Here is a 10,269-nt window from a genome sequence, read left to right as displayed (position 1 = left end):
GTTAATACCAAAGTTAACGTTGGGATATAAGTTACTAAAATTAGATTTTTTTTTTAAATGAATTACGTAAATGGAAATATTTCTCAATCACGTGTTTAATTTGATGTGTCATGTATTTGGACATTTTTTCAAAGGACAAAATTTGAATAGTTAGAATCTTTTAGTCATTGACTTAACCATGTTTTCAATACTAAACTGACCTTGACAAGGTTTCTTTCTGGTTAACAAGTTACTGGTACAGTATTTCATATTAGTGTTGCTAAATGGGTTCTGTTTAAGGCTGAGGGGTCGAATCTACAAATCCAAAAATGAGATGAACCCGAAAAATGTGTTAAAGCACATAAACCTTAATATATCACAAATAGTATTGTATTCAGGGGCGAAGCATAATGGGTTTCCGAGGGTGCACCCGTCCACCCCAATGTTTCGGCTAGAAGTGTATAAGTTCCGATTTTTCGTCCGAAAATTTTAAAATTATATAGGATCGCCCCCCTGGATTATTTTTCCTAAATTGTATATCCTAAATATTTATAAACTATGTATATAAATGATTGGTAGTTTGGCAAATATACACTTTGTTTTATTTGGAACTATTATTATTTGACCCGACTTGAATCGAATAGCCAACCCGACCCGACCCGAAACATAACGATAGGAAATAAATTTTTAGGTCCCATACTTTACGCCCCTTCGAAACTTTTGGTCAAGCTCCGCCACTGATTGTATTCATCACCCGATTAACTTATATTTATATTAATACTCTATTAGTATAAATTTACAACCAAACATACAATTGTGTAAAACATTTGAACTATGAAACTTAATGCTTAACTTCAATATTCTAGCATAAAATACCTAATTGGTTTAGGCTGTGACACAAAAACATTGTTAAATATTTTTTTACATAACAATAAAGTAATTGGTTGCGTCACATGTCATAATTTTGTGAACCTAAACTTTTTTCACGTTTCTTTAATTTCAGATAGTCGTATTTTATTTCTTTAGTTAAAATTTAAGAAAGTTAGTTTAAAAAAACATTGTAATAAAACATAATGTATTAAGTGTAACTTATGTGAGATATTTGATTTCAATTTTCAAATATATTAAATTATTAGTATAATATATCTTTAATTCAACACGTGTAAACGAGTTTTAACCTGTTATATAATAAATGGGTAACGGGTTAAATGGATCAAACATAAACTCTATCTAAGGAGTTAAACTTGTACTAGCAATTGGCTCGAAACTGACCCAAGTCGGTTTAGATTAAGATCAAACTTACAAAATTCATGTTAATTCGTGTTGGTATTTATATTAATTCCGTGTTGGTATTTATATGTCAAAATCATATCCCCATTCTAGCTTTCCAGGTCATGTCAAATTTTAAAACATAACGGTTGTTATTCAAAATAAAACAATAATTTAATATTAAAAGATTAAAGACTTGAAAAAACCCACAAAATACGAAACATGTTTTCCATTTTATTTGTACAAAATGAAGAAGTTAATCTTGAATTAGGAGATAAAGATAAAGACGGGCTATAGATAATTATACTGAATTGTTTATTGAGTCTTTATATGGATAATTGTTAGGTTTATTAGATAGGTTTATCTAGTTTGTAGGCTTTGAATTATGGTAGGTTTAGGATGTCATGCAAGTAAATTAATTCTAGTATGGGTAGGATAGGATGTTTTGTTTATTTTATTAATAGAGTTTGAGTCGGGTTAGGACTAGAATAAGTTTAGTATAAATAGATGGTTAGGGTCATTGTAATTAGTGTGCTTTCATTGATAAATTAATAAAAGAGTCGAACAAGTTTGTTCATATTGCGTGTTTGTTTATTCGATCAAGGGCCTGATTTCCAACAATTGGTATCAGAGCCAAGAAAGAAAGAAAAAAAAAACGGGAAAAAATTATTTTTGTTGATCGTAGGCAGCAAGCAAGTTTTGTTTCGGCTGTGTGTAACAGCCAAGTACGAGAAAGAAGAAACAAGACAGCCGGGTTTCGTGGTTTGAATCCATTGGTTGTTGTAGCAGCCCTAAGCAGAAAGACAGACAGATCGACAGAAAGAAAGAAAGAAAGAAAGAAAGAAAGAAAGAAAGAAAGAAAGAAAGATGGTGTTGCAAGAAAGTAAGAAAGTAGCAAGCCACAAGAAAGAAAGAACGGAAGTCGATCAGAAAGAAGAAAGATAATCGATAACCGAAAGAAAGAAAGAAGCGAACTTGTGTGGTTCGTAAAGAAGAACGAGAAAGACCGAACCGCATGGTTCGAATAGCAAGTTAGAAAGAAAGTTGATTCGAAGCAAGCAAGTAAGAACAAATTCGAATCAAGCGAGAAAGCACGTTTTAGAAAGAAAACCGTTTTCAGCTAAAGCAAGAAAAGAGTGAAAGAACACAAGCAAGCAAGAACGAATTAGCAAGTAGCAAGAAGCGAGATCAAGATTATGGGGGTGAATGTTGGATAATCTTGATGGATTCGGGTCGGATACGGGTCAAGTCGGTTACAGTTCAGGAGTTAGATACGGGTCAGCGGATGTCACGGGGGAGTACCGTCGGGAACGAGGAGGTTCTGGTGACCCGGGAAGAGGGATGTCAAACTTGGTCAAGGGATTGGAGTAGTCGATAACGATGCGGATATGAAGTGAGTCCAATTCAAGATTAAGGGGGAGAATGAAGAAGTTAATCTTGAATTAGGAGATAAAGATAAAGACGGGCTATAGATAATTATACTGAATTGTTTATTGAGTCTTTATATGGATAATTGTTAGGTTTATTAGATAGGTTTATCTAGTTTGTAGGCTTTGAATTATGGTAGGTTTAGGATGTCATGCAAGTAAATTAATTCTAGTATGGGTAGGATAGGATGTTTTGTTTATTTTATTAATAGAGTTTGAGTCGGGTTAGGACTAGAATAAGTTTAGTATAAATAGATGGTTAGGGTCATTGTAATTAGTGTGCTTTCATTGATAAATTAATAAAAGAGTCGAACAAGTTTGTTCATATTGCGTGTTTGTTTATTCGATCAAGGGCCTGATTTCCAACACAAAAATAGAGTGGTTTAAGGATTAAATAAATCCAACAAGTGGGAGTTGGTGTGTTTCCCACCAATGATTGTTTTGCCCAAAATAACTTCAATTTGCCTGTTGAAGAAGAGGCACCAGGTATCAACCAAAACACAGGCTTTCTTATGTCTTGGAAGTTTTCTGTGAGGCATTTTATCAAACACTTTGTGTTCTAGTCACATGAATCAATGCCAGTTAGATTACGAAAAAGGCCAAAGCAAGTGTTGCATTACTTATGATTAGCGTGTAGCGTGTGCCAAGAGTGTATTGGCAGTACATTGGTCAGAACTTAGGTCACTCCTCTAAGGCCATCCGTAGTCATAAAGCCCCTTGTGGGGCGTTATGCGACACGTGTCGTGTCACATCACACGGGGGCTTTATGGGGCGTTATATCACTTGAGCCCGTAGTCATAAAGCCCCTACCCATCATTACATAATTCTTAATTTTCAATTTTATTAATTAATTATAAAAACCTTGCTTGTTTGTGATTGGTCCAATCTTTGAAAACCTCCCCCATACCGCCGCTATATATCTCGCGCCCTCCCCCCAAATTGCATTCATGAGGAACAACGGACTTAAGGAAGCCGACGTTATCAAGCGCTATGTGGGGGCATAGCGCCCCACTACGTTTGACCTAATGAGTCTATGGTATGAAAAAAAAAAAAAAAAAGTGAACCTTGATCATATGATGTAACGCCCCAAAACCGAATTATTAAATTTGTTAGTAAGACCCCATGTCTAATAAAATAGAATGTAATAACTAGGTTATTGAATCTAGTTAAATGCTTAGTCAAAACAAACAAGGACATGAAATTGGGTTAATTATGAGTAAGTGTCAAACATGAGGGGGTTGATTTGGAATGAATGGGAAGAGAAAATATAATATAAAATAAAATTAAAACCCCAAACACACACACACCTGGGCGTGTGTATGTGTGTGTTCGAACAGAGGAGAAGAAGAAAGGGGGAAACCCCTCTCAAACCCTAATCAACGAATGGGATGGATTATGGCCGAAATCGAACTTGCATGAGCCTTAAAAGTGATTATCTAAGCAAGCTTTAGCCAAGGTATGCCTTAATTCTCAGTTTTGATGAACAATCATGAAGTGGGTTTTGATGAATATGTGAGTTTGATCTAAATTAGGATGAAAGTTTACTATTGTTATCATGTTTAAGTTGAATTATGGCTAAATTTTAGTTGTCATAGTGATTTGGAATGAAACCTATGTCTATGAGTATGAGAATGGTCATGATGAACATGTGTATGTTGATGATTATGTTGATGCATAGGATATGTGGTAGGTTTTGATGGTAACATGATGCAGAATTTATGACAAAATGATCTTGCTTGAATATGGAAAGAATATGCTTGAATTACTTGTACATTATGCATAAATGTTAGTACGCACGCCTAGTGTTTGATGAAATGTCTAGGTGAAGCTAGAAAGTAAAATTATTGCTAGAATTTGGTAATTTGGTGTAGAATGTGATAATGTTATGTTTGATAGTTAAGTTAGCATGAGATACGTGTTTTGGATGAAATACATGTGAGTAGTTAGTTGATGAGATGGTTCCGTGAAAGTATGCATTAGGAATTAGTACCCGATGCTTGAAAGGTGGTGCACACCATGAGACGGACTAGTGGCTTAATGGTAATTTAGGATGAGCATGTACTAAGTGAAGAAGTTGGGAGCTACTAGTTAAGTATGATGTTACGTTTCATTAAAATGGCTAACTTGGTATGTAGTTGTCAAATGTAGGATTATGAAAATGTAAGTATGTGTAAATTGATTTTGTGTAACTAGGTGATCATGTAGTTTATGTGTCATACAACATCATGTATGAAATGAATATGATGTCATCATTATGGCCTACTATATCAACATGAATGCGTGTTCATAAGTTGGAGGTTATATGCTAGAAGGTTGACTTTCTGAAAGTCAACCGAGAATTTATAACATGATTAAGTATTTGACACAAATGAAAGAATTGAGAGATCATGGGATATGTGTTAGACCAATTATGTGTTATGTAAGATAATGAAATTTGAATTTTTAAGATATTGAACAATGTGGTTGACAATTCATGTCGTATGCGTGATAGTGAAAGTCAATGTAAATAAGAATTTGGTAAATGTGTGTTAATTTGAAAGAGCATGAATACTAACATTATTATGGCATGACGACATGAAAGAATTGGAACCACACAAGCATGGACCAAGCATGGAAGGCAAACGGATCAGGATGAGGCAAGGAAGCGATTACGAGCACTGATGCGCAAGGTAAGTGACTTCCGAATCACTTCTTAGTATACATATAGAATTTTCTTGTTTATGGATGTAGGTAAGTTATTGTATGAGTATGAAATGAATGAAGGTATTAAGATAAGTATTGAACTAGATAGTCGAAGGTAGTTTGTGGGACCAAACGGGTCGAATAAATAAGAGTAAGTGAGATAATGGTAATAAAATTGGTAATGATTAAGGACCCGGGGTAAGGATTCTTAGTCTAATATGTAAGGAATTGTTTTACGGATGTTTAGGAACAAGTTTCAAGTGAAACGGATGCAAAACGAGCAAGTTATGCAAATTTTAGTTTTAAAATGGAAGACTGATCCGGGCTTCACCGTAGCTTACGGTGCCCACCGTAAGCTACGGTGGGAGCTGAGGCTTTATTTCTGCCGTAAGGCAGTATAAGGCTGCCGTAGGACTTTTGGGGGCCACCGTAAGCTACGGTAGCCACCGTAGCTTACGGTGGAGGTCAGGTGCAAATGTAAAGTTTGTGGATTTCTTTGTTTTTCCTTCGAATTCGGAGCCCGTGGACCCATTCCAAGCCTTGTTAAGTTTTTATAATGTTACTTAACCCTACCAAATGGCTTGGTAAGTTACGGATGAGTATGAAACTCATTTTTAAGAACCGAAACATACCCGATAGATATTTTTGAAAGCGTTTAAGATGTGCGAATAAAATCGGGGTATGCAAGCGAGTATGCGGGGTAACGAATTAAGTACGTGGGTATGTATGTATGTATGTATGTATGTATGTATGTATGTATGTATGTATGTATGTATGTATGCATGCATGTATTTATGAATAGATTTCACTAGTGAATGTATGTACGTGTATAGTTATGTTTCGTTTTAAGTATGGGTGTAAGTATGTAGATATGTACATAGGTAGGTATATATGTAGGTAACGGTGTAGGTGCGTATGCGGGTAGACATACATGGGTGTAAGTATTATGTATTTAAGTGTGAAGGTGCATACGCGTGTAGGTGTGAACGTATATATGCGGGTGCTAGTATGCATGTATAACCGTATGCCAGAAGGTAAGTACCTATGCTCATATGATTTCAATATGATTGTGTATTAATGCAAATAACAGTGTACCTTGAGAATGAAGAATAATGCAGGTACAATGTTGAAGTCTCTCCGAAGAGTGGATACTCGACGGAAATGCCTAAGTATAAAGGAATAACGGAATAGAAAGTAAAAGTGTATAAATCTTGTTACGTTCATATTGTGTACTAATGTTTGAAATTGTATGGTAACTGTAGGTTGTACGAGTCACGGAGGATCACTGAGGAGTGGAGATCGAATACCGAGTCACAAGTTAGATTGTACGGGAATACTTGATTATGTAAAATGACAGTTATAAGTTATGCTTTTATTTTGTAAGTATGTACAAAAGATACCTATATTGTAAGAAGGTATTTTATAATGAACTTGCAAGTAGGTCAAAAATGTTTTTAACTAAAGAAATTTTATAGTACGAATTACCGTTGCGTCTTTTCAGTTAAAGCTTGTTAGGGTGTTACATATGAGGGATAAAAGGTTATTCCTTATCGAGATAAGACATTGCAGGATGCCCGACCAGATGGATCCGTAACACTATGATTTTATCAACACAACACAATAATAATATTAAATAGTTACAACAATTTCAAGCAATTTATATAAAGATAGTATATTCAAATTAAAGTGTATAAATAACAAGTCAGAATTAAACGTCATGACGAATAGATGTTATGTATATTGTGATCTATGTTGTTAACCTTATAAACCGCTTTTTTACTTTTATAAACTACACTATGATTTAGTATGTGTTTATGTTCACAGTAAGCTATAAAGCATAAAATGTAAATGACGAATAAATCCATCAACCCTTGGTTTTGACTTTTGACGTTTTTAATAGATCGTCAAAATTTTATACTTAATATATTCATGTTTAACATTAACATCAATTGACCGCATAGCGCAGTGGATTAGCGCGTTTGACTTCGGATCAAAAGGTCGTGGGTTCGACTCCCACTGTGGTCGATCTTTTTTCATTATGTCACTGATCTTATTTTTGTCTAAAGTAAATAAATTTAAAAAACAAGACTATTATACGATATAAAATCATTACCTTATGATCACTTTTAATATGGCAGGTCAAGGTCATGAATGAAGAATATAGTTTCTTTTTAAAGAATAACAAAACAAGTTTATTTAAACGAAAAAACAACAAGAAACTAGCATAATACATGAAGAATATAAAATGATGGTCTAATTATGAAATTGACCTTTAAAATAAACACGCAAAGTTAAAAGTACTTAAAGGAAAATGAGTTATTTACATGTTTTTTATATAAAGGAGAAATTTAAAGATTGCAAAAAGTGAGAAAAAATCTTCGACTTTAATATTGGGGCTTTAAATGATAGTATTCGGGTCTGATTGTTGCTCCACATGATACGATCCGTCGAGTATTTTCTGACTCTGTCTACTTTATTCGAGCCCCATCACTCCAAACAAATCCAAAATTATGCCTTTTTGTATATCGTTTCTTTTTTGTTATTTGTTTTTGTCTGGTTGATTTAGTTATGAGTCTTTTGACTATTGAATCAACTCAATATAAGATCATCCACAATTGTGCGAGGGTGTATTTAAATACACCCTCTTTTATGAGATAAAAAAAAAGTTGTAGGCCTCACACGTAAGTATGTAAGAGGAGGGGCAGTGTAACTAGTAAAAGGGGAGGTGTATTTAGTAACTTCCTTATATGGTTTTTGGTGCTTATAGGGGGAGAGATTAGAGAAGATGAAACGGAGGAGGTAACACGTGATGTGGAGGTGATAAAAGATGGAGAAGTACCTTCGTATGAACGTAAAGCATGAAGGTGGTGAGGTGAAGAGAAACTCGTTTTAGAAAGAAAAAATGTTTGTGAGTGAATAGAAGAGAAAGTAAATATTACGGGTGTCACAACATCCGTTTTTAGCCATCTAATAACATTATTACTCGAGATTCTAACATCTGTGAATTATTTAATTTTTTGGTTTATATTTTTCTACTTGTGACGTGTTTAAAACTGACATGGTAGCATAACATATTGTAATTTTAATATCACATAAAACAAAATATAAGATACTAATCATTAAATTGTAGAAAATAACTGACAATATCCGACTCAAAATCTGGGTGTTTTTTCTTATCCGCCGACCAATGTCCGAGTGTCTTATATTGTCCTTTAATAGATCCATGTTCCGTGCTTTTATTCGTTTTTAAATTGTTTTAAACTGATTTTTTAAAAAAAAAAATTGGGCTAAATTTATTTCATGTTATTATATTTAATATAAATAAATTTCATATAAATGAGGAACTGCTTCACGTGATTTTGTGTGCATGATACGTAGATAGATACATGCATCTTCCACAATCGACATGTAGTTCAAACTTTTGCAGTTATAGTAACAGTTATTTTAATTAATATGCACCAGTGACAAAGTATTTTTGCAGTTATAGTAAACAGTTATTTTAATTTATATGCATATGACAGTGACAAAGTATTAAATGAAATACAGGTACAATTCGATTTTTGAAAAAGAAACTTTTGAAATTTACCATGAAGGATGAACTAAAAATTTGTTAGATCTATTAACAATAAATAAATTATCTTATTATATCTTTGTATGTAATTCATATATTGTATATTAGTAGTTATTCACAATTGAATATGTAACATTAGCTTAATTATCTCCTAAATTAGTGATTGTATTTTAGTTTAGATCATGGGGTATGGTGGGACTTGGGTTGGGACTTGGGTTGGGGTATTTTTGCAGTTATAGTAAACAGTTATTTTAATTTATATGCATATGACAGTGACAAAGTATTAAATGAAATACAGGTACAATTCGATTTTTGAAAAAGAAACTTTTGAAATTTACCATGAAGGATGAACTAAAAATTTGTTAGATCTATTAACAATAAATAAATTATATTATATTATTATATCTTTGTATGTAATTCATATATTGTATATTAGTAGTTATTCACAATTGAATATGTAACATTAGCTTAACTAGAAATACAACCAGCCGCAATGCGACAGGGATTCTTTAGTTATAACTAAGTCGATTTAGGACGCGCACGTTATGTTGAACCAATCAAACGAGAAAAAAATAGACGATGTAAAAACGTTTACCCACACACGCACGCACGTTGCGTCATGTTAACTCGCAAAATTTAGAACGAAACGTAAAAACGTTAAACCAAAGACGCATGTTGCGATGTGTTAAGTCACAAAATTTAGAACGAAGCATAAAGCGAAAATTTTGCGGAAAGTGAAAACTATAAAGGACCAAAGTTGAAAGTAAAAAAAGTTGTGAGGATAGATTAAAAAGTTTTGTGTTTAAGTAAGAAAACAAATAGTTTTGGGTTAAAAGTGATTTATGAAATACTTTTGGGTGAAAAGTAAAAAATCAATTTAAAAAAAAAACCCAAAGCCAAGGTTACAAAAACCATATGCATAACCATTTTTTCTTTGAAAAACCCTCAAAGCCAAGATTACAACACATAAGTAAAAAAAAAAAAAACAAAATGGTTAAATCGCAAAAGATGGAAACTTTTGAATAGAAGTGAAAAATCAAATTAATCAAAGTGGTTAAATTGTATAAGATGGAAACTTTTGAATTAGAAGTGAAAAATCAAATTAATCAAAAAGGGTTAAATTACCAAAATTGAAACTTTAAACTTAAATTGTCAAATATTAAAACTTTAGGGTTAAAAAGGAAACAAATATTAAAACTTTAAACTTAAATTGTCAAAGATTAAAACTTTAGGGTTAAAAAGGAAAATTTCAATTTTTTTTTGAAAAACACCCTAAACCAATGTTACAAGTCATATATGCATAAACATGTTGGTTCTTTATAATGTTTAAATTATCTCCTA

The 10,269-nt window shown here is 33.0% G+C and overlaps 1 long non-coding RNA gene and 1 other non-coding gene across 2 annotated transcripts; both read left to right on the top strand.

Annotated features, from left to right (window-relative positions):
- Positions 1-3,995: 3,995 nt before the first annotated feature.
- Positions 3,996-6,783, top strand: LOC118484852. Its single transcript, XR_004874724.1, has 2 exons — positions 3,996-4,131; positions 5,257-6,783. It is a non-coding gene; the product is annotated as an uncharacterized LOC118484852 (long non-coding RNA).
- A 525-nt stretch (positions 6,784-7,308) lies between these two features.
- On the top strand, positions 7,309-7,382 carry TRNAR-UCG. The gene has a single exon. It is a non-coding gene; the product is annotated as a tRNA-Arg (tRNA).
- The last annotated feature ends 2,887 nt before the right edge of the window (positions 7,383-10,269 follow it).

The sequence above is a fragment of the Helianthus annuus genome, chromosome 12, assembly GCF_002127325.2.
Source record: "Helianthus annuus cultivar XRQ/B chromosome 12, HanXRQr2.0-SUNRISE, whole genome shotgun sequence".
In the NCBI taxonomy this organism is placed as follows: Eukaryota; Viridiplantae; Streptophyta; class Magnoliopsida; order Asterales; family Asteraceae; genus Helianthus; species Helianthus annuus.
The sequence above is the reverse complement of the archived record's forward strand: the minus strand, read 5'-3'. Positions and strand labels throughout refer to the sequence as shown.